Source organism: Pseudophryne corroboree, chromosome 7 (assembly GCF_028390025.1).
Source record: "Pseudophryne corroboree isolate aPseCor3 chromosome 7, aPseCor3.hap2, whole genome shotgun sequence".
Classification (NCBI taxonomy): Eukaryota; Metazoa; Chordata; class Amphibia; order Anura; family Myobatrachidae; genus Pseudophryne; species Pseudophryne corroboree.
Genome location: NC_086450.1, coordinates 165,602,087 through 165,624,702, shown reverse-complemented (window position 1 = coordinate 165,624,702; position 22,616 = coordinate 165,602,087). Strand labels below are relative to the sequence as shown.

General features: G+C 46.2%; 1 protein-coding gene and 1 long non-coding RNA gene across 2 annotated transcripts in view; one reads left to right on the top strand and one right to left on the bottom strand.

Moving 5' to 3' along the window:
• LOC134944850 (uncharacterized) overlaps positions 1–4,417 on the top strand; it is a 136,964-nt gene extending 132,547 nt beyond the window's left edge. Inside the window, exons 2-3 of the long non-coding RNA XR_010181970.1 lie at positions 3,550–3,730; positions 3,904–4,417. This is a non-coding gene — a long non-coding RNA (uncharacterized LOC134944850). The remainder of the gene's footprint in view (positions 1–3,549; positions 3,731–3,903) is intronic.
• The window catches only part of MBD5 (methyl-CpG binding domain protein 5), a 218,320-nt gene that overhangs the window by 190,926 nt on the left and 4,778 nt on the right, over positions 1–22,616 (bottom strand). The window lies entirely within an intron of this gene.

Here is a 22,616-nt window from a genome sequence, read left to right as displayed (position 1 = left end):
TTGATAAACGTGTGAGCGCCTTATCCACCCTAGGGGGTGTTTCCCAGCGCGCCCTAACCTCTGGTGGGAAAGGGTATAATGCCAATAACTTCTTGGAAATTAGCAGTTTTCTATCTGGGTTAACCCACGCTTCATCACACACGTCATTCAATTCCTCCGATTCTGGAAAAGCTACAGGTAGTTTTTTCACCCCCCACATAATACCCCTTTTTGAGGTACCAGCAGTATCAGAGATCTGCAAAGCCTCCTTCATTGCCGTGATCATATAACGTGTGGCCCTATTGGAAAATACGTTTGTTTCTTCACCGTCGACACTAGATTCATCTGTGTCGGTACCCGTGTCGACTGACTGAGGTAAGGGACGTTTTACAGCCCCTGACGGTGTCTGAGACGCCTGAGCCGGTACTAACTGGTTTTCCGGCCGTCTCATTTCGTCAACTGACTTTTGTAATGTGCTAACATTATCACGTAATTCCATAACTAAAGCCATCCATTCCGGTGTCGACTCCCTAGGGGGTGACATCACCATTACCGGCAATTGCTCTGCCTCCACACCAACATCGTCCTCATACATGTCGACACACACGTACCGACACACAGCAGCCACACAGGGAATGCTCTAATCGAAGACAGGACCCTCTTAGCCCTTTGGGGAGACAGAGGGAGAGTTTGCCAGCACACACCAAAAGCGCTATAAATGTATATAAACAACCCTAGAAGGTGTTGTTTTTGATATAGGCGCTTTTAATATATCAATATCGCCAAATTATGCCCCCCTTCTCTTTGTTACCCTGTTTCTGTAGTGCAGTGCAGGGGAGAATCCTGGGAGCCTTCCTCACCAGCGGAGCTGAGCAGGAAAATGGCGCTGAGTGCTGAGGAGAATAAGCTCCGCCCCTTTTTCGGCGGGCTTTTCTCCCGGGTTTTAAGAAAACTGGCCTGGGTTAAATACATACATATAGCCTTAATGGCTATATGTGATGTATTTTTCGCCACTAAAGGTATTTAATATTGCTGCCCAGGGCGCCCCCAGCAGCGCCCTGCACCCTCCGTGACTGAATCAGTGAGACGTGTAGCAACAATGGCGCACAGCTGCAGTGCTGTGCGCTACCTTCATGAAGACTGAGGAGTCTTCTGCCGCCTGCTTTCCGGACCTCCGATCTTCAGCGTCTGTAAGGGGGGTCGGCGGCGCGGCTCCGGGACGAACCCCAGGATGACCTGTGTTCCGACTCCCTCTGGAGCTAAGTGTCCAGTAGCCTAAGACTCCAATCCATCCTGCACGCAGGTGAGTTGGAAATCTCTCCCCTAAGTCCCTCGATGCAGTGATCCTGTTGCCAGCAGGATTCACTGAGATTTAAACCTAAAAAAACTTTGTCTAAGCAGCTCTTTAGGAGAGCCACCTAGATTGCACCCTTCTCGGACGGGCACAAAAACCTAACTGAGGCTTGGAGGAGGGTCATAGGGGGAGGAGCCAGTACGCACCATGTGATCCTAAAAGCTTTATTTAGATGTGCCCTGTCTCCTGCGGAGCCCGCTATTCCCCATGGTCCTGACGGAGTCCCAGCATCCACTAGGACGTTAGAGAAACTGTAAATAAATCCATAATTTCACAGGGCCACTGACAGTGAGGAGGGGAATGGAGGCAGCAGGAAGCCACAGACAGAGTTGTATAGTGGGAAGAGCAGAGTCCCCTGGGGGACCAAAAAGGGGTCCGGCTACTACGCAAAGTGCGTCAGGGAAGCAAGATATGCCTATATACTAGATCTTCAACCAACGTAAATTAATGAACTATCATTCTAATTTACCATCCTCATCCCGTAGCGAAGCACGGTTATTCAGCTATCTACAATGTTATTTATAATGTGTGTTTAATATTTACTTTTATTTTTGTAAACAGACATTCTTAAAATCCCAGGCATCGCCGGGTACTCCAGCTAGTATCCCATAAAGATGTATTTAATGCAAACTGTGTGTATGGGGAATCTACATGAATTTATAACACTCATTTCAATGTTTAGGGGTTTGTGCAATCTGCAATAGTGCATTAACATGCAAACTGTCAAAGAAAAAGTTATGCAAATCTCCAGACAGATCTATTTTAAGAATGTTACACAATATTGCAACGCATGAGCTTTCATTCAATATAAAACCATGAAAAGCAATCTATACCAAAGAATAGGAAGTATATATAGCGCAGAACAATGTTATTAGCGAATACTATGAAACATAATAAATTCCTGGCCTGTAGAAGATATGAGTAAAACAAATACATTATTTAAATGGATTAATATGTGTGCAGATAAGACGGACAGGAAGTAAAATAAACGCCTATTTGTAGAATGTTTTATGGACATCAAAAAGGGCAATACAATGCTTGTGGGAGATGTAAGCAACTGGGGCGGCTACATTATGTGCATCAGTAAACACCGCATTTTCCTCAACGCCTAATGTGCACTGCAATAGTAATAAGAAAACTGTAATCTCACCATGGCAACCCCTGAACTACAATATCTGCTCTGCCACCTCAGAATTGGACAGCTCACAATGTACTCCGTGCTGCTGTACACAAATGCAGATTTCATTGTCTGCTGCATGCTCTGCTTATATCTCTGTTCATATCTATTAATAGCAAAACACATGTAATAAAAATGATAACTTCATAATATTTATTTGAGAAGACAGAGGATTTTCATATCCCAAAATTGTGATATGCAATTTGGAAAAGGAAAGGAACATTCATTTGGGTAATCCAAAGCAGCATGATAGGCTGGCACTTGCAGTTCAACAACTGCCAGGATATTTCAGAGTGCCTATCCATTCTCTAAAGTACACACATTTATCTATCTATATCTGTTTATATACACTACCGTTTAAAAGTTTGGGGTCACCCAGACAATTTCGTGTTTTATATGAAAACTGACTTTTATTTATCAAATGAGTTGCAAAATAAATAGAACATATAGTAAAGACACTGCCAAGGTTAGAAATAAGGATTGCTATTTGAAATAATAATTTTCTCCTTCAAACTTTGCTTTCGTCAAAGAATGCACCTTTTGCAGCAATTACAGCATTGCAGACTTTTGCCATTCTAGCTGTTAATTTGTTGAGGTAATCTGAAGAAATTTCACTTCACGCTTCCTGAAGCACCTCCCACAAATTGGATTGGCTTGATGGGCACTTCTTGCGTACCATACAGTCAAGCTGCTCCCACAACAGCTCAATGGTGCATCCCTGCACATGCTGGAGGTACTTTTTGGCTTGTTTGGGCTGACATTCACCGTGTCGGTATCTGCTATGTGGCCGACGTGCTGTTTGTTTCCAAAACATGTTTTTTTGCTCCTTTTTTAACACTGGTTGACCTCCAGCATATGCAGGGATGCTTGTGCGGGGGTTTTGGCTTGTTTGGCTGAGGTTTTTTTCCAATTTTTTTTGTTGTGTTTGGTCCTGCTTGAGCACTGGGGTCCCAGCAGCATGACGTGTGGCTGCATGTAATTATGTAATGTGTGTTAAATTTGTAAAAAAAAAAAAAAAAAAATTTTCTTTTTACAACAGAGATGTCCAAGTACAAGCGGACCCGATCCCCCCCTTCCCCCCACCCCTCAGAAGAATTTTCCCTGCACAGCAATGAGGAGTGGGAGCCGACCCAGGAGGAGGATACGACCGAACAGGCATCCAGTGACCAGCCGCAGTCGTCAAGGGAAAAAGGCAGAAGCAAAAGAAAAGGCCTAGAAAGGTAAATACTGACAACACCTGCAGACACAATAGCATCCAACTTGACACACCCTAGTTTGCGCACTGCCATGCACACCTACAGGTAAATTTGCGCACTGCCAGGGATACTGACACACTCACAGGTACATACCGATCTTATTAAATGCATGTTTTTTTTTTTTTTTAACCCTAAAGGCAAGAAGCCAGCCAGAGGAGCAGTCGGAGGAGGAAGCCTCTGGTGAAGACGCAGGACAGAAGAAGCAGAGTGGACCCAGATACACTGAGGCGGAATACTGTGCCCTAGTGGATGGCGTCGACAGGTCCTACGACGTTCTGTATGGACCAAGGGCACAGACCACAGCAGCTAAGACCAAACGAAACATCTGGGATGCCATCGCGAGACAAGTCACTGCAGTATCTGGAAACCGCCGGAGCACCAGAAACTGCATGAAGCGGAACAGTGATTGCCGCAGACAGACCAAGAAGAAGATGGGGATTCAGCGCCGACATGAGACAGCTACGGGAGGTGGTCCGGCTCTCAATCTGAAGTGGCTACCCTGGGAGAACGTTATTAAAAGGCGCATGAACCCTGTCATGGTCCAAGGAGTTCGCGGAGGTGTGGACTCTAGCCGTCCTGCTGGCTTTCCCGAGGAGGAAGAACCGCCCAGAAGACGGAAGACGGCGGGAGACAAGCAGTCCAAAAGGAGGCCTGATGGTAAGAATACATTCAGATGAGCTGCACTAATCTTTTTTTATTTTATTTTTATTTGCTAATGTGTTTGTTCTTTTTCCCCAGACACGCCTGTCCAGAGGACATCACCTGCGCGCAGGACATCGCCAGCGCGCGGACCATCACCTGCGCAGCAAGCATCACCTGCGCGCCACACATCGTCAGCGCGCAAAGTCACCTGCGCACCAGACATCGTCAGCGCGCAGACCATCACCTGCGCGCCAGACACAGTCGGCAACCACACCACCAGCTGGGCGCCAAACTACATCTCCTGCGCGCAGGCTATCACCAGCTCGTCATCTCTCCAGGAGCTCTGGGTCTGTGACCGAAGAGCCTCAACAAGACACTACCCTTGTGGACCGATCACCCGAACTGTTTGAGTCAACAGGGTTAACGGACGAGACTTTTCTTGGGTTTGAAGACAGCCGTGCAGACGTATCCAGTCATACCCTTGAAAAGTCTCCAGAATTGAGGACAAGTGAAGCTCCTGGAGCAGCGGCACCACCGGATGGAGAAGGTTTTTATTTATTTTTTGTGGGGGGGTTGCCATTTTTGTATAGTTTATTAACTTTATTACCAGACCAGCAGCGGACTTGCGTCGGTGATTGGTTCCTTCTTCAGGCCGGATCTCCTACAGGATTCGTCGGACGACGAGGTGGAAGTGCAGCAGCCCGCTGTTTCTACATCCATGTGTGAGTAATTATCAAATTGTGAGCCTTCAAACAAATGTATGAATGTGTATACTAATTTCTAATTTTCTTTTCAGCTGCACAAATGCAATTGGTGGCAGACGTACAGGAAGGGCAGGATCCCTCAAATGTTCAGAGGGTACACACCCTGGCAGCAGAGATGACTGCCCGCCAGGATACCTACACGAGAAGATAATGGAGAAGATGACAAACGGTCTGGTTGAAATGCAAAAGGCTCATGCCGACAGCACGGCAGAAATGCAAAAGACCAGACTAAAAGATCACAGGGAGACTATGGACATCCTTCACGTTCTGGCCACATCCATCAACCGGCTGGTGGAGAACACATCATGCCTGGCACACAGCGTTGACAACATGTCGGAGAGCCAACGACTTTCGGCATCCAGCAACCAGATCATCGCAACCACACTGCAGATGATGTACGATAAGCTCCCAGAGCCAGCTCATCAACACGCTGGTGAGCCACCACATCCGCCATCACAAGCCACACGGACGCCTCCTTACCTTCCTCCACCACCATCCTGGTATGGACGGTCACAGCTCTACCAAGGATATACAGGAATGTACCACACCCACCAGATGCCTCCACCACCAACACCGGCCGCATCATCTACACCCGCACGGCCACCGAGGCCAAGTCAACGCACTCCACAGCCGCCCAGGGCATCGACGCCCCATCAGGAGGAAGAAGAGGATCCGGACGGACAACCACCATAAGCCCGGTCGTATTGTTTTATTATTTACTCTTATGTTTCATGTTTCCCTTTCTCCCCCTCCCATTAGTTTGTTTTTTTTCTTAATGTTTTATGTTTGTGTTGGGCTCCCCCACTCTCAACCGGATACTACCAAGGAGCTTTATGTCTAGGCATACATGCGCGGGCATGTATGCGGACGCGTGTGGCAACTGATGAAAGCTCCTTGTGGCTACATGTATGATGGGCCAAAGAGCTATTCTGATACCACTTTTTTTTTTTTTTTTTAAACAAACTCCTTTTTGTATTGGTGTAAAATAGGCTTTCACTGTTGTATGAATTTACTATTCACTAGTGTTTATTTTTGGCTTCTTCATAGGATTGGTGGATGGCGTAGTTCGTGTTGTGCGTACCAAGGTGAGTAAAGCCATGTTTTTGGACCGCCTGCCCTTGGGGAACAACACAGTCCAGCAATGGGTCATGCTGGGCTGTGTGGTTCCACAAGTGCAGGCATGACAAAGTGCTGACCACTGACACCACTCTGCCACTTTGGACCGCCTGCACTTGGGGAACAACACAGTCCAGCAATGGTTCATGCTGGGCTGTGTTGTTCCACAAGTGCAGGTGTGACAAAGTGCTGACCACTGACACCACTCTGCCACTTTGGACCACCTGCACTTGGGGAACAACACAGTCCAGCAATGGGTCATGCTGGACTGTGTGGTTCCACAAATGTTCTTGGGAAAGGAATTAACATGACATCATTGGTGTCTTTACTTAATATGGAATTTCTTTTTTTTTCCCACAGGTCTCTACACAAGAAAAGAATGTAAAGAAGAACACACACTACTTTTTTTTGTAAATTCCTCCCATCGAGTGCTGAACTGCCTTCCACTCCCTGTGCCTCATTGTCCCTTGCAAAGATATAATCTCCCAACCACCATAACCACTGTCCCCATCTTAGACCGGCCATACAGCTAAAGATTTATTATCCAATCTGACTCGATGGAACGAAATTCTGGTAATGTATGGGAGCAAATGACAATTGACCATTTATTCCGAAATTACAAACTGACAAAAACGGTCAGGAAAATTGGTTAAATCAATTGGATTTAACCAATTTGTCTAATTGAACATTGTTTTCTTGCATTTCGGCACAAATGAGCGATTATCCACTTTAAATTTGGAGTGCATAAACCCCAAAAAAGCTTATTTTGGGGTAATTTGAGGCCATTTTTTTTGAACCCCAACAATGACATGTAACTATTGGTCCAATTAAGCTAATTGAAAACATTGCCTAATAAGTCATTATAGTGGGGTGTCCAAAGGGTTCTGAAGCAAGTCCCGACATTTTTACCTTAAAGAAATGATTTTTCCCTACTTTTTCACCTGCTCAGGGGTGCGCACAAAAATGTTTTTTTTTTTACAGGAAGAATGGAATGAGAGTTGGATTTGAACTTACATTCACAGTGCGAATTTGCCATGAAAACAGCCATCACAAGCCAACTCACACTTAAATGGTATGACCCCAAAGGATCTATCAGTGTGGAGGTTATATATTGTCCCTGTGCTTGCACTGGTTTATTCTGGTGTCCTCCAATAATCCAAAAACATTAGTTTAGGAGGGAAAAAAAAAAAAAAAAAAAAAAAAAAAAAGGGGGATTTATGGTAAGAACTTACCTTTGTTAAATCTCTTTCTGCGAGGTACACTGGGTTCCATTGGGGTGTAAAGTCGGGTCAAGATCCAACTCTACACCCCGATATTATCCCTGTGAAACCCCAGTGTACCCCGCTGCAGAAATTTATAATTAACCCTGGGGGTGTGTATACACGTGGTAGATTGTAAGGTACACTGGGGCAGGGACTGATGTGTGTGACATACATATTGTGTAGAAAGCGCTGTGGAATGTGTGTGCACTACGTAAATAATTGTTGATAAATAAAATACTATGAGGTAAGCAAGGCTGTTTCTTTGGCAACAGAACGCTTGCTTTCGGAAACCAAATTCAGAGAGCAAACCAGTTTAATTAAATATTACTCAGACAATATTGTAAGTTTAAAATTACAAAACAACACAACGCCCACCCAATTATTATTATATTATATTCACTGCGCCAAATTATGTGTCCCCCCCCCCCCCCCTTCCTCTTTAAAACCCTCTGTCACAGTGTTCAGCAGGGGAGAGTCCGGGGAGCCAGCTTCTCAGCGGTGTGATGTGGAGAAAATGGCGCTGGTGAGTGCTGAGGGATCAAGCTCCGCCCCCTCAGCGGCGGGCTTCGGTCCCGCTCGATTCCTTTTAAAAACTGGCGGGGGATCTCCAATATACAGTGCAGAGCATATGTATATATATATATATATATCTATATACATATACACACACACTTTTTTTTACCAGTCCCAGAGGTTTAAATTGCTGCCCAGGGCGCCCCCCCTGCGCCCTGCACCCTTACAGTGCCTGCCGTGTGTGTTTTGTGTGGGAGCAATGTGGGAGATCTGAAGTCTTCTGCCGCCTCTGAAGTCTTCTTATCTTCTCATACTTACCCGGCTTCTAACTTCCAGCTCTGTGAGGAGGACGGCGGCGCGGCTCCGGGACGAACAGCTAGGAGAGACCTGCGTTCCGACTCCCTCTGGAGCTAATGGTGTCCAGTAGCCTAAGAAGCAGAGCCTAGCATTTAAGAAGGTCTGCTTCTCTCTCCTAAGTCCCTCGATGCAGGTAGCCTGTTGCTAGCAGGCTCCATGAAAATAAAAGACCTAACAAAAATTATTTATTTCAGGAAACTCAGGAGAGCTCCCTGTAATGCACCCAGTCTCCTCTGGGCACAGTATCAAACTGAGGTCTGGAGGAGGGGCATAGAGGGAGGAGCCAGTGCACCCCCATATCTAAAGTTCTTTTTAGTGCCCATGTCTCCTGCGGAGCCAGTCTAATCCCCATGGTCCTTACGGAGTCCCCAGCATCCTCTAGGACGTAAGAGAAAAATAGAATTTAGGTTTTGGAGTTTTCAATTAAGTTAAGGAGCACAGTATAGTATGTTAGCATTCCTGCTAGGCTGTTTTAGCAGGGTCCTGCGACCTGCCCGATTTTTTAGGTGCTGAAATGTGCACAGCCCTTATGGAGGTGCCCCACTGACCTCATCAGGACAGGGACGCCCCACCAAGCTGACCTCCTAGTGAACTTTCTGTGCTCCATCCCCACTATGTGTAAACTCTTTCTGGCTGCCATGCTCTCACTCACTTACTCCAGTTCCACTAGGCTCCTCACACGCTCCTTGTCCACCAACATAAGTATTTGCAGCCTCCTCCAACTGGAAGCCATGGCCACGGTCATCCTATCCCAGGCAGCAGCCAGTCTAGACAGGGAGTAGTGGATAAGGATCATGGAGGGGGCTGTCTCCCCCTGTATACTGTGTATGTACAGCCACTGGGATGTGTACAGTGGCCTGTGTTCTGCTCATCCATCTCTGCAATGTTACATGTCATCTTGGCCTCCTACAGGGAACACTAAAGATTCCTAAAGTGAACACTATGGAAGGTCTTAGATGCATATGGGATGGTCTGAGTGGAACTGATGGGGAATCTGGCATTGACAAATAACGAGTTTAAATGTTACATTTAATATTGTTCTACACTATTCTTAATAAGCCACAAAACTATAACGTACCTCCTAACTGTCCCGCTTTCGCTGAGACAGTCCCACCCAGACCCCAGTGTCCCATGTTTGTGTGCGTGTTGGGGGGCACTCTCTCCACATGGCAGAGTGGAAGGTGAATAAAATGCATGCACCCGGCAACAGTTCACAGTGCGGGGAGAGCATGGGGGCAGTCCAGAATCAATGCGAGTGCTGGCCATGCGCCCCCCAGTGATGAAACAGAAGGCGTTCCATGAGGCCACGCCCCCTACACATGATACCACACTCATTTCAGACATGCATGCTGGTAAAATGTGCCCTCATCAGTGATCAGCATCATTCTCTAAAAAAATAAGATTTTACTTACCGATAAATCTATTTCTCGTAGTCCGTAGTGGATGCTGGGACTCCGTAAGGACCATGGGGAATAGCGGCTCCGCAGGAGACAGGGCACAAGAATAAAAGCTTTAGGATCAGGTGGTGTGCACTGGCTCCTCCCCCTATGACCCTCCTCCAAGCCTCAGTTAGGATACTGTGCCCGGACGAGCGTACATAATAAGGAAGGATATTGAATCCCGGGTAAGACTCATACCAGCCACACCAATCACACCGTACAACTTGTGATCTGAACCCAGTTAACAGTATGATAACAACGAAGGAGCCTCTGAAAAGATGGCTCCCAACAACAATAACCCGATTTAGTTAACAATAACTATGTACAAGTATTGCAGACAATCCGCACTTGGGATGGGCGCCCAGCATCCACTACGGACTACGAGAAATAGATTTATCGGTAAGTAAAATCTTATTTTCTCTGACGTCCTAGTGGATGCTGGGACTCCGTAAGGACCATGGGGATTATACCAAAGCTCCCAAACGGGCGGGAGAGTGCGGAGGACTCTGCAGCACCGAATGAGAGAACTCCAGGTCCTCCTCAGCCAGGGTATCAAATTTGTAGAATTTAGCAAACGTGTTTGCCCCTGACCAAGTAGCTGCTCGGCAAAGTTGTAAAGCCGAGACCCCTCGGGCAGCCGCCCAAGATGAGCCCACCTTCCTTGTGGAATGGGCTTTTACAGATTTTGGCTGTGGCAGGCCTGCCACAGAATGTGCAAGCTGAATTGTACTACAAATCCAACGAGCAATAGTCTGCTTAGAAGCAGGAGCACCCAGCTTGTTGGGTGCATACAGGATAAACAGCGAGTCAGACTTTCTGACTCCAGCCGTCCTGGAAACATATATTTTCAGGGCCCTGACAACGTCAAGTAACTTGGAGTCCTCCAAGTCCCTAGTAGCCGCAGGCACCACAATAGGTTGGTTCATGTGAAAAGCAGAAACCACCTTAGGGAGAAATTGAGGACGAGTCCTCAATTCTGCCCTGTCAGAATGAAAAATTAAGTAAGGGCTTTTATATGATAAAGCCGCCAATTCTGACACACGCCTGGCTGAAGCCAGGGCTAACAGCATCGTCACCTTCCATGTGAGATATTTTAAGTCCACCGTGGTGAGTGGTTCAAACCAATGTGACTTAAGGAACCTCAAAACAACATTGAGATCCCAAGGTGCCACTGGAGGCACAAAAAGGAGGTTGTATATGCAGTACCCCTTTTACAAATGTCTGAACTTCAGGTACTGAAGCCAGTTCTTTTTGGAAGAAAATCGACAGGGCCGAAATTTGAACCTTAATGGACCCTAATTTTAGGCCCATAGACAGTCCTGTTTGCAGGAAATGGAGGAAACGACCCAGTTGAAATTCCTCTGTAGGGGCCTTCTTGGCCTCACACCACGCAACATATTTTCGCCAAATGCGGTGATAATGTTTTGCGGTTACATCCTTCCTGGCTTTGACCAGGGTAGGGATGACTTCATCTGGAATGCCTTTTTCCTTCAGGATCCGGCGTTCAACCGCCATGCCGTCAAACGCAGCCGCGGTAAGTCTTGGAACAGACAAGGCCCCTGCTGGAGCAGGTCCAGTCTTAGAGGTAGAGGCCACGGGTCTTCCGTGAGCATCTCTTGAAGTTCCGGGTACCAAGTCCTTCTTGGCCAATCCGGAACCACGAGTATCGTTCTTACTCCTCTCCTTCTTATGATTCTCAGTACTTTTGGTATGAGAGGCAGAGGAGGGAACACATACACTGACTGGTACACCCACGGTGTCACCAGAGCGTCCACCGCTATTGCCTGAGGGTCCCTTGACCTGGCGCAATATCTGTCTAGTTTTTTGTTTAGACGTGACGCCATCATGTCCACCTTTGGTTTTTCCCAACGGTTTACAATCAGGTGGAAGACTTCTGGGTGAAGTCCCCACTCTCCCGGGTGAAGGTCGTGTCTGCTGAGGAAGTCTGCTTCCCAGTTGTCCACTCCCGGAATGAACACTGCTGACAGAGCTATCACATGATTTTCCGCCCAACGAAGAATCCTTGCAGCTTCTGCCATTGCCCTCCTGCTTCTCGTGCCGCCCTGTCTGTTTACGTGGGCGACTGACGTGATGTTGTCCGATTGGATCAATACCGCCTGACCCTGAAGCAGGGGTTTCGCTTGACTTAGGGCATTGTAAATGGCCCGTAGTTCCAGAATGTTTATATGAAGAGATGTTTCCATGCTTGACCACAAGCCCTGGAAGTTTTTTCCCTGTGTGACTGCTCCCCAGCCTCTCAGGCTTGCATCCGTGGTCACCAGGATCCAATCCTGAATGCCGAATCTGCGGCCCTCTAGAAGATGAGCACTCTGCAACCACCACAGGAGGGACACCCTTGTCTTTGGTGACAGGGTTATCCGCTGCTGCATCTGAAGATGCGAACCGGACCATTTGTCCAGTAGATCCCACTGAAACGTTCTTGCATGGAATCTTCAGAATGGAATTGCTTCGTAAGAAGCCACCATTTTTCCCAGGACCCTCGTGCACTGATGCACTGACACCTGGCCTGGTTTTAGGAGGTTCCTGACTAGCTCGGATAACTCCTTGGCCTTCTCCTCCGGGAGAAAAACCTTCTTCTGGACTGTGTCCAGAATCATTCCTAGGAACAGAAGACGTGTCGTTGGAATCAGCTGCGATTTTGGAATATTTAGGATCCACCCGTGCTGACGTAACACTATCTGAGATAGTGCTACTCCGACTTCTAACTGTTCCCTGGACCTTGCCCTTATCAGGAGATCGTCCAAGTAAGGGATAATTAATACGCCTTTTCTTCGAAGAAGAATCATCATTTCGGCCATTACCTTGGTAAAGACCCGAGGTGCCGTGGACAACCCAAACGGCAGCGTCTGAAACTGATAATGACAGTCTTGTACTACAAACCTGAGATACCCTTGGTGAGAAGGGTAGATTGGGACGTGGAGATAAGCATCTTTGATGTCCAGAGACACCATATAGTCCCCTTCTTCCAGGTTCGCTATCACCGCTCTGAGTGATTCCATCTTGAATTTGAACCTTTTTATGTAAGTGTTCAAGGATTTCAGATTTAAAATTGGTCTCACCGAGCCGTCCGGCTTCGGTACCACAAACAGCGTGGAATAATACCCCTTTCCTTGTTGTAGGAGGGGTACCTTGATTATCACCTGCTGGGAATACAGCTTGTGAATGGCTTCCAGAACTGCCTCCCTGTCGGAGGGAGACTTTGGCAGAGCAGACTTCAGGAACCGGCGAGGGGAAAACGCCTCGAATTCCAGTTTGTACCCCTGCGATACTACCTGTAGAATCCAGGGATCCACTTGCGAGTGAGCCCACTGCGCGTTGAAATTCTTGAGACGGGCCCCCACCAAGTCTGAGTCTGCTTGTAAAGCCCCAGCGTCATGCTGAAGACTTGGCAGAAGCAGGGGAAGGCTTCTGATCCTGGGAAGCGGCTGCATGGTGCAGTCTTTTTCCCCTTCCTCTGCCCCGGGGCAGAAAGGAATGGCCTTTTGCTCGCTTGTATTTATGGGAACGAAAGGACTGAGTTTGAAAAGACGGTGTCTTTTTCTGTTGATGTGAAGTGACCTGGGGTAAGAAGGTGGACTTTCCAGCCGTCGCCGTGGCCACCAGGTCCGAAAGACCAGCCCCAAATAACTCCTCCCCTTTATACGGCAATACTTCCATATGTCGTTTGGAATCCGCATCCCCTGACCACTGACGCGTCCATAACGTTCTTCTGGCAGAGATGGACATAGCACTTACTCTTGATGCCAGGGTGCAAATATCCCTCTGTGCATCACGCATATATAGTAATGCATCCTTCAAATGCTCTATAGTTAACAATATATTGTCCCTATCCAGGGTATCAATATTTTCAGTCAGGGAATCCGACCACGCGATTCCAGCACTGCACATCCAGGCTGAAGCGATTGCTGGTCGCAGTATAACACCAGTATGTGTGTATATACTTTTTAGGATATTTTCCAGCCTTCTATCAGCTGGTTCTTTGAGGGTGACCGTATCAGGAGACGGTAACGCTACTTGTTTAGATAAACGTGTGAGCGCCTTATCTACCCTAGGGGGTGTTTCCCAACGTGTCCTAACCTCTGATGGGAAAGGATATAGTGCCAATAATTTATTAGAAATTAGCAGTTTTTTGTCGGGAGAAACCCACGCTTTATCACATACCTCATTCAATTCATCTGACTCAGGAAAAACTATTGGTAGTTTTTTCACCCCCCACATAATACCCTTCTTAGTGGTATTTGTAGTGTCAGAAATGTGCAATGCTTCCTTCATTGCCGTGATCATGTAACGTGTGGCCCTACTGGACATTACGTTAGACTCATCACCGTCGACACTAGACTCAGTATCTGTGTCTGGGTCTGTGTCGACCCACTGAGGTAACGGGCGTTTTAGGGCCCCTGACGGTGTCTGAGACGCCTGGACAGGCACTAATTGATTTGCCGGCTGTCTCATGTCGTCAACAGTTTTTTGCAAAGTGTTGACATTATCACTTAATTGTTTGAACACGATCATCCAGTCAGGTGTCAACTCCCTAGGGGGTGACATCACTAACGCAGGCAATTGCTCCGCCTCCACATCATTTTCCTCCTCATACATGTCGACACACACGTACCGACACACAGCACACACACCGGGAATGCTCTGATAGAGGACAGGACCCCACGAGCCCTTTGGAGAGACAGAGGGAGAGTCTGCCAGCACACACCCAGCGCTATATATATATATATACAGGGATAACCTTATATAAGTGTTATTCCCTTATAGCTGCTGTTTATATTGTCATTTGCTGCCAATAGTGCCCCCCCTTCTCTTATTTACCCTGATTCTGAAGCAGGACTGCAGGGGAGAGTCAGGGAGCCATCCTTCCAGCGGAACTGTGAGGGAAAATGGCGCTTGTGTGCTGAGGAGATAGGCTCCGCCCCTTCACGACGTCCTTATCTCCCGCTCTTTTGTGTAAAAATGGCAGGGGTTAAAATACATCCACATAGCCCAGGAGCTATATGTGATGTATTCTTTTGCCACCTAAGGTATTATCATTTATATTGCGTCTCAGGGCGCTCCCCCCCAAGCGCCCTGCACCCTCAGTGACCGGAGTGTGAAGTGTGCTGAGAGCAATGGCGCACAGCTGCGGTGCTGTGCGCTACCTTAGTCTGAAGACAGGATTGTCTTCTGCCGCCAATTTCACCGGACCTCTTCGTCTCTTCTGGCTCTGTAAGGGGGACGGCGGCGCGGCTCCGGTGACCCATCCAGGCTGTACCTGTGATCGTCCCTCTGGAGCTAATGTCCAGTAGCCTAAGAAGCCCAATCCACTCTGCACGCAGGTGAGTTCGCTTCTTCTCCCCTTAGTCCCACGATGCAGTGAGCCTGTTGCCAGCAGGACTCACTGAAAATAAAAAACCTAAAACTTTTATTCTAAGCAGCTCAGGAGAGCCACCTAGCCTGCACCCTTCTCGTTCGGGCACAAAAATCTAACTGAGGCTTGGAGGAGGGTCATAGGGGGAGGAGCCAGTGCACACCACCTGATCCTAAAGCTTTTATTCTTGTGCCCTGTCTCCTGCGGAGCCGCTATTCCCCATGGTCCTTACGGAGTCCCAGCATCCACTAGGACGTCAGAGAAAATCTTAATAACGTACACTGGTAGCCAGTTGTTTTCTGACCCTTCCTGTCCTCTGCCACCCTCCATCTGCAAATAATGTAAACTACATCCTATTTAATATTTTACAGGCCATCAGACTACAAAGGAAATTTTTTAGGGATTTTTGTCAGAGCAAACTTAAGTACGCATGAATTTACGTCAAACTTGCTACACTTACATTAATTTTGAAAAACTGGTTCACGCAAAAACAAAAGCATTTATAACATGTGGTTAACAATATGTTCATTTATTGTTGTTCCTAGTATCAAAACAAATCACAAAAATGTCTCTTGCATAGCTTCCCATATATATCATGTCAACATATTCTATTAACTGACTGCAAGTTCCCATTTCTAGCTCAGCCTCCTTTCCCATGAATTCATATATTAAAAATAGATTAATTAGGTTATACAGTATACCGATCAGCAACAACATTAAAATCACCTGCCTAATAATGTGTAGGTCCTCTTGTGCTGCCTGGCCCTTTAAGGCATGGCCTCCATAAGACCTCTGAAGAGGTCCTGTGGTATCTGGCACCAAGATATTAGTAGCAGATACTTTAAGTACTGTAAGTTGTGAGGTGGGGTCTCCATAGCTCTGGCTTGTTTTTCTGGCACAGATGCTTGATTGAATTGAGATATACGAGGAATTTGGAGGGCTAGTGAACACCTTGAACGCTTTACCATGTTCCACAAACCATTCCAGAAGAAATGTTGCAGTGTGGTAGGATGCATTATCCTGGTCTGCAACAATTTCAAAAGTGGTATATGTCAAAGTAACATCCCCATGAATGCCATGACCCAAGATTTACATTACCCAGAGCATCACAATGCCCGTTAACTAGCCTCTTTCCCATACTGAATACTGTTCAATTTCTTCCCCAGATAAACATGCACCAGTCTGTCCACATTATGTAAAAAAAAATGTGATTTATCAGAGTAGGCCACCTTCATGGTTGAGTTCTGACAATCACATTGTAGACAATTCTGGCAGTTAACATGGGTACTCTGACCGGTTTGTGGCTACACAGTAACTTTTTCAGCAATTTTTGGCTACAGTAGCTCTCCTTGACCAGGCGGGATAGCCTTTGCTCCCCACACACATCAATGAGCTTTGGGTGTCAATGACCCTGTTTCCAGTTCACCGGTTGTCCTTCCTTGGAACACTTTTGGTATGTACTAAACACTGCATACTGGGAACATACAACTAGCCCTCCCGTTTTCCACTAGCTCTGAGTCGTCTAGCATCACAATGTGTCAGTCACTCAGATCCTTACACTTGAAAATTTTTCCTGCTTCCAAACATCAACTTCAATACTGACTGGTCACTTGTTGCCTAATCGGGTTCACTACGGCTGGCCGGCGCCGGGAGCCCGACCGCCGGCTTACCGACAGTGTGGCGAGGGCAAATGAGCCCCTTGCGGGCTCGCTGCGCTCGCCACGCTACGGGTTCGGTGGCGCGCTACACTATTTTATGCTTCCTCTATGGGGGTCGTGGACCCCCACGAGGGAAAATAAGTGTCGGTATGCCGGCTGTCGGGCTCCCGGCGCGGGTATACTGAGCGCCGGGAGCCCGACCGCCGGTATACAGAAGACCACCCGCCTAATCTACCCCACCCTGAGAGGTGCCATTGTTACATGATTAATCCATGTTATTCACTTCACCTGTCAGTATTTTTAATGGTATGGCTGATCTGTGTTTACTCTATCAGAAAGTATCGGCAAGCTGCAATGTAAAATGGTACCACTATGGTCTAGAAAGACAAAAGAAAGAATAAAACTTTAGAATTAAAAAAGACAAAAAAAACAACCCCACCTTTATTTAAAAATAAATAAAAATTAATTGAAGACAGATTATAACACTATATATGATATTGTTAGACGATACTGTTACAGAAATCAACTTCGTTCTCTGGTGGCATGTCATTCTATGTACTAATCCTTTATACTGAAACATCTGCATTGAACACAGTATTTTTACACGTTTACATACTTTAGACAACAACAGCGTTATGTTGATATGTACTTTTATAGGATCTGGCCCCTCTATTCTAACTCATGAACAGTAATGTTATTGCTGTGTTTCATATTCAAGGTTTGAATTTGTGCATGCCTGTAGAAAAAGCTACAGCTATTTAAAAAAAAAAAAAAAGCATCACTTTTTTGGTCTTTAACTAGTTTCTTCATTATTTCCTACAGAAGCATCTTGCCTGTGGTTCATATCGTTCAAGGAGACTCATCTACACCTTCATGTCTACTTGTGTGCCTTGAATATGAGCCATCCTTCTGTCCCAACACAACTTCCCCAATATATTGTACACATCATTTAATGCTGAAAATCACAGTACACTAGTTTCCTGCGACTCTAAAGGGGCATACACACGTTGAGATTTGTACTGTGTGCTAAGCGATCTAGGTTAGCACACATCGCTATCCACACACACATCGATGTGTACTGAGCGATCTGTGCTAACAGGTGTTCTTTATGCACATGCTAGGCGATCTAATTAGATCTTGCCTGCATGTGCTAAAGATCTGATTGGATGATGGCGACTCGCAGGACCGCGCATTGCCATCGCTAAGGGGTGTACACATGGAGCGATCTGTGCTTAGCTTGTAATAGGCGAAAAACGCCCCGTGTGTATGCCCCATAAGGTCTCACTTAAAATAAATTAATCCCCTACATATCACATAACGGCGGTGGCAAAAAGTCATTTGCATCTTGATTAGAAACAACTCTCTCCAGGGTTTGGGAGGTTTACAAAATGTAATCCATGCCCAACATTCTCAACAAAGCATCCCTATTTGTATCCAATGCAAAGGAACCTTGGATGTGTCAATTCAAAATTCATCAATTTGTTCTGTTAATGGTGGGCCTCTTCATATTGGCACAACTCATTGTGAGCCCGTTTGGACCTTCCTCAACCCCCTACCCCCAATTCTTCCATTTCCAACTTCACCCTCTCTAGTTCCTACAAACCTGATGAGCATAAACCAGTACTGTAGGTCTGTCGGATACCTGCACCATAGATTAAAATAAAAAATAAAATATATAAATCATTTTATTATTATTATTTTTTTTATTTTACTTTTTAAGAAAAAAAATAATATATATATATATATATATATATATATATATATATATATTTTGCACAGAAACACAAAATGTTCTGATTTAAAATATTTTGCCTAGTATATTATGGTCAAAGCAATTACATTTGCTCCATATTAGCCAAAATATCCAAGGGATACATTATTCTTTGAACACAAATAAAGACAAAATTTCAACACAAAATATTGTTTATCCTGTTGCACAATTTGCTTGGATGAGTTTATCCTGCTTCTTTGTATGATTTCACTTCCAGAACACGTCTACAATAAAATACCCTCAATATGAGAATTCTTCAGAGGGACATATTAATAATGATGCTTAGAAACTCTATTATATTTTGGGTTTAACCACTTGCCTTGCCTGCAAGTGCTCTATCTGACCTGGTCGCACAGGATGCGACCAGTCAGATAGAGAGTGTTAGCAGCGGCAGGGAAGATAAACTTCCCTCCGCTGCTGTCAGAGGGACCAAAAGGTCCCTCTGCCTCCCTGCACTCACCCCATGTCTGTCGTGCTGCTGATCACTGCTGATCGGGCAGCACGGCAGGATCCCCCCCTCCAGCGGCTACAGACAATGGCAGCCGCTAGGGAGAGTAAATTAACCCTCCCAAGCCACCCCCACAACCCCCCTTTATACCTGCAGGCTGTCCCGGCTTTAAAAATGAAAGCCGCGATTGTCGCGACGTTCCGGTGGGTACGATGTTCCCGATCGATGTTTGGATGTTTGAAAAATATATAAAAAAATAAATAATAATAATTCCTTTTTTTTTTTTTTTTTAAACTAAAATCATTTGGGATAGGGTTAAAGTCATGTTCCTCACCTAATTCACTCATTAAAAAACCCGACAATTTCGGAGCGGTTTTCGGCGAAATAAATCGTCAGTTAAGTGGTTAAAGAGCCATCTTATTTGCAGCACTAACCCATAGGGGGACCTGTTTGATCGTGGAACATTTGAAATTATCTGAATATTAAACATTCAATACCTAAATATCTCCACTCACTACATAACAGTCAGTAATGTGACTGTGGGTGCTATGGAAACAACATAACCCTTAGCAATATTTAAATCATTAACAGATTGTATCAAAACATTAAAGAAAGATTAACTCCATTTGTCTTCTTACAGGTAACCAAATGTGACTGCACCTTTACAACAGTAGAAGAATTCAACAACTTATAACTCAAACTAGACAATAATGTAAATTACTTTAGCAGAACTGCAAAAACTGTACAGCATATTCTAACATTAATGAAAAAACAAAAACTTAGTTTAGATATACTAAACAGGAAAAATAAGAATTTACTTACCGATAATTCTATTTCTCGGAGTCCGTAGTGGATGCTGGGGTTCCTGAAAGGACCATGGGGAATAGCGGCTCCGCAGGAGACAGGGCACAAAAAAGTAAAGCTTTACTAGGTCAGGTGGTGTGCACTGGCTCCTCCCCCTATGACCCTCCTCCAGACTCCAGTTAGGTACTGTGCCCGGACGAGCATACACAATAAGGGAGGCATTTTGAATCCCGGGTAAGACTCATACCAGCCACACCAATCACACCGTACAACTTGTGATCTAAACCCAGTTAACAGTATGACAACAGAAAGGGCCTCTTAAAGATGGCTCCTTAACAATAACCCGAATTAATTAACAATAACTATGTACAAGTATTGCAGATAATCCGCACTTGGGATGGGCGCCCAGCATCCACTACGGACTCCGAGAAATAGAATTATCGGTAAGTAAATTCTTATTTTCTCTATCGTCCTAAGTGGATGCTGGGGTTCCTGAAAGGACCATGGGGATTATACCAAAGCTCCCAAACGGGCGGGAGAGTGCGGATGACTCTGCAGCACCGAATGAGAGAACTCCAGGTCCTCCTTTGCCAGGGTATCAAATTTGTAAAATTTTACAAACGTGTTCTCCCCCGACCACGTAGCTGCTCGGCAGAGTTGTAATGCCGAGACCCCTCGGGCAGCCGCCCAAGATGAGCCCACCTTCCTTGTGGAGTGGGCTTTTACAGTTTTAGGCTGTGGCAGGCCTGCCACAGAATGTGCAAGTTGAATTGTGTTACAAATCCAACGAGCAATCGACTGCTTAGAAGCAGGTGCGCCCAACCTGTTGGGTGCATACAATATAAACAGCGAGTCAGATTTTCTGACTCCAGCCGTCCTTGCAATGTATATTTTTAAGGCTCTGACAACGTCCAACAACTTGGAGTCCTCCAAGTCGCTAGTGGCCGCAGGCACCACAATAGGTTGGTTCAGATGAAATGCTGATACCACTTTAGGGAGAAAATGCGGACGAGTCCGCAGTTCTGCCCTATCCGAATGGAAGATTAGATAAGGACTTTTATAAGATAAAGCCGCCAATTCAGATACTCTCCTGGCAGAGGCCAGGGCTAGTAACATAGTCACTTTCAATGTGAGATATTTCAAATCCACCTTTTTCAATGGTTCAAACCAATGGGATTTGAGGAAATCTAAAACTACATTTAGATCCCACGGTGCCACCGGAGGCACCACAGGAGGCTGTATATGCAGTACTCCCTTGACAAAAGTCTGGACCTCAGGGACAGAGGCCAATTCTTTTTGGAAGAATATTGACAGGGCCGAAATTTGAACCTTAATGGATCCCAATTTGAGACCCATAGATAATCCTGATTGCAGGAAATGTAGGAAACGACCCAGTTGGAATTCCTCCGTCGGAACCCTCCGATCCTCGCACCACGCTACATATTTTCGCCAAATGCGGTGATAATGTTTCACGGTGACTTCCTTCCGTGCCTTAATCAAGGTAGGAATGACTTCTTCTGGAATGCCTTTCCCTTTTAGGATCTGGCGTTCAACCGCCATGCCGTCAAACGCAGCCGCGGTAAGTCTTGAAAAAGACAGGGACCCTGCTGTAGCAGGTCCCTTCTCAGAGGTAGAGGCCACGGTTCGTCCGTGAGCATCTCTTGAAGTTCCGGATACCAAGTCCTTCTCGGCCAATCCGGAACCACTAGTATTGTTCTTACTCTTCTTTGCCGTATGATCTTCAATACCTTTGGTATGAGCGGCAGAGGAGGAAACACATACACTGACTGGTACACCCAAGGAGTTACCAGTGCGTCCACAGCTATTGCCTGTGGATCTCTTGACCTGGCGCAATATTTGTCCAGTTTCTTGTTGAGGCGAGACGCCATCATGTCTACAATTGGTCTTTCCCAACGGTCTATTAACATGTTGAAGACTTCTGGATGTAGACCCCACTCTCCCGGATGAAGATCGTGTCTGCTGAGGAAGTCTGCTTCCCAGTTGTCCACGCCCGGGATGAACACTGCTGACAGTGCTATCACGTGATTCTCCGCCCAGCGAAGAATCTTGGCAGCTTCTGCCATTGCACTCCTGCTTCTTGTGCCGCCCTGCCTGTTTACATGGGCGACCGCCGTGATGTTGTCCGACTGAATCAACACCGGCTTTCCTTGCAGGAGAAGTTCCGCCTGGCTTAGAGCATTGTAGATTGCTCTTAGTTCCAGAATGTTTATGTGAAGAGACTTTTCCAGACTCGTCCATACTCCCTGGAAGTTTCTTCCTTGTGTGACTGCTCCCCAGCCTCTCAGGCTGGCGTCCGTGGTCACCAGGATCCAATCCTGAATGCCGAATCTGCGGCCTTCTAATAGGTGAGCCTTCTGCAACCACCACAGAAGTGACACCCTTGTCTTTGGTGACAGGGTTATTCGCAGGTGCATCTGCAGATGCGACCCTGACCATTTGTCCAACAGATCCCTTTGGAATATTCTTGCATGGAATCTGCCGAATGGAATTGCTTCGTAAGAAGCCACCATATTTCCCAGGACTCTTGTGCATTGATGTACTGACACTTTTCCTGGTTTTAGGAGGTTCCTGACCAGATCGGATAACTCCTTGGCTTTTTCCTCTGGAAGGAAAACCTTTTTCTGAACCGTGTCCAGAATCATTCCTAGGAACAGCAGACGAGTTGTCGGGATTAAATGGGA